The sequence below is a fragment of the Gorilla gorilla genome, chromosome X, assembly GCF_029281585.2.
Source record: "Gorilla gorilla gorilla isolate KB3781 chromosome X, NHGRI_mGorGor1-v2.1_pri, whole genome shotgun sequence".
NCBI lineage: Eukaryota > Metazoa > Chordata > Mammalia > Primates > Hominidae > Gorilla > Gorilla gorilla.
In genome coordinates this window covers 148,617,330-148,619,885 of record NC_073247.2, presented here as the reverse complement: position 1 = coordinate 148,619,885, position 2,556 = coordinate 148,617,330, and the positions used below count along the sequence as shown (strand labels likewise).

At 53.2% G+C, this 2,556-nt stretch overlaps 1 pseudogene; it reads right to left on the bottom strand.

The window, feature by feature from the left end:
* Positions 1-1,346: 1,346 nt before the first annotated feature.
* Positions 1,347-1,630, bottom strand: LOC115932075 (transmembrane protein 92-like; annotated as a pseudogene).
* Between the last annotated feature and the right edge of the window lie 926 nt (positions 1,631-2,556).

Genomic DNA, 2,556 nt, shown 5'->3' with positions numbered 1-2,556 from the left:
CACCGCAATCTCCACCTCCCGGGTTCAAGCGATTATCCTGCCTCAGCCTTCCAAGTAGCTGGGATTACAGGCATGCACCACCACGCCCGGCTATTTTGTATTTTTAGTAGAGACAGAGTTTATCCATGTTGATCAGGCTGGTCTCAAACTCCTGGGCTCAAGTGATCTAGCCACTTGGGCCTCCCAAAGTGCTGGGATTCCAGGCATGAACCACCGCTCCCAGTTGATTAATTATTCTTATTATTTACATACTCTATGATATGGTGAGAGTGGAAAGTTTTAGGTTTTTCCTTTGAACTCTTGGATTTTGGACTAAGAATCTGATTCCTGCACCAGTATCAACTTTTTATCAAAAGGGTATATGCCTTTTTTTTTTTTTTTTCAAGACTAGTGGTGCGATCTCAGCTCACTGCAACCTCTGCCTCCCAGGCTCAAGCAATCCTCCTACTTCAGCCTCCAGAGTAGCTGGAACCATAGGCGTGCACCACCATACCCAGCTAATTTTTTGTATTTTTGGTAGAGACAGAGTTTCACTATGTTGCCCAGGCTGGTCTTGAACTTCTAGGTTCAAGCAATCAGCCCTCCTCAGCCTCCCAAAGTATTGGGATTACAGGTGTGAGCCACTGCGTCCGGCCACAAAAGGGTATATGCCTTTATTACAGTTTTCTATATACTAAAAAATTTAGCAAGGATACTCATTCAATACTAATTATGAAACAGTGATTTCTCTAGGTAACTCAACAGTCTTTTGTCCTTTCTTTCTTTTCAAGCTTAACCTTAGCAATAAGATTTTCTCTTCTCCTTAAACCTACCTACATTTATCCCAGTGTCTAAACATTTATTTATTTATTTTTTCGGTGAGGATGTGTGTTTATCGTGTGTTGCAGGGGATACAGTGAGTTCTTCTCTATTCAGGTAGGATCGGAAGGTGGCTCAGAGCTCATCCACTCCAATCTCCCACAAGTACAGAAGTGCCCTGATAAAATCTCAGAGTTGGCTATTCAGTCAAGATTTGCATACCTCCTGAAATGGGGCTGTTACTACCCCTCATAGTAGCCCATTCTGCTGTTGGGCACCTCCAATGGTTCACATTTTCCTTCGGGCAGCCTCTCACTTGGGCTTGTGGCAGGGGCGGGCACAGATACTGTCACTCCAGCCCAACCCACAGGACAAGAGAGGCAGCTGGGGTGGAACAGGGGCAGAAAAAGCAATAAGTTAAATCCAAGAATGAACAGAGACATGGCAGGATGGGGAGGGACACTCCCGGGGTGCCAGCAGTCTCTAGCTTGATCCAGGAGGCACTGAGGAGGAGGTTCCTGGTGACAAGATTCCAGGCAGGAGGTGACTCAGAAGGGTGGATTGTCAATGCCCTTCTGTTCCCCAGTATGTTCTTCAGGGCTGAAGCTACAGGAAGGGGGTGGCTCTATGGGGGTTAGGCCCAGGGTGGACTTCAGAATAACCTCAAGGGGCCGGAGAAGGACTCGTTCTCCTGGCAGCAGCTGTCGCCACAGCATTTGAATCCTTTGGAGCAAGTGAAGGAGAGACCACATTTGGCTGCAGCCTTTTGGGGGTCAGCCAGCAGGCTGAGCAGCAAGGTGGGCGCAAGGCTGGGGACCCAAGCGTGGGACATCTTGGCATAAGTGAGAGGTGACAGCGTGCTGGCAGTCCTCAGAGCCCTCGCTTGCTCTCGGCACCTCCCCTGCCTGGGCTCCCACTTTGGCGGCATTTGAGGAGCCCTTCAGCCCCCCACTGCACTGTGGGAGCCACTTTCTGGGCTGGCCAAGGCTGGAGCCCACTCCCTCAGCTTGCAGGGAGGTGTGGAGGGAGAGGTGCGAGCGGGAACTGGGGCTGCGTGCGGCGCTTGCCGGCCAGCTGGAATTCCGGGTGGGCGTGGGCTTGGCGGGCCCCGCACTCGGAGCAGCCCGCCAGCCCTGCTGGCCCCGGGCAATGAGGGACTTAGCACCCGGGCCAGCGGCTGTGGAGGGTGTACTGGGTCCCCCAGCAGTGCCAGCCCACCGGCGCTGCACTCGATTTCTCACTGAGCCTTAGCTGCCTTCCCGCGGGGCAGGGCTCGGGACCTGCAGCCCGCCATGCCTGAGCCTCCCACCCCCTCCATGGGCTCCTGTGCGGCCCGAGCCTCCCCGACGAGCGCCACCCCCTGCTCCACGGCGCCCAGTCCCATCGACCACCCAAGGGCTGAGGAATGCGAGCGCACGGCGCGGGACTGGCAGGCAGCTCCACCTGCAGCCCTGGTGCGGGATCCACTAGGTGAAGCCAGCTAGGCTCCTGAGTTTGGTGGGGACGTGGAGAGTCTTTATATCTAGCTCAGGGATTGTAAATACACCAATCAGCACCCTGTGTTTAGCTCAAGGTTTGTGAGTGCACCAATCGACACTGTATCTAGCTGCTCTGGTGGGGCCTTGGAGAACCTGTGTGTCGAAACTCTGTATCTAACTAATCTGATGGGGACGTGGAGAACCTTTATATCTAGCTCAGGGATTGTAAATACACCAATCAGCACCCTGTGTTTAGCTCAAGGATTGTGAGTGCACCAAT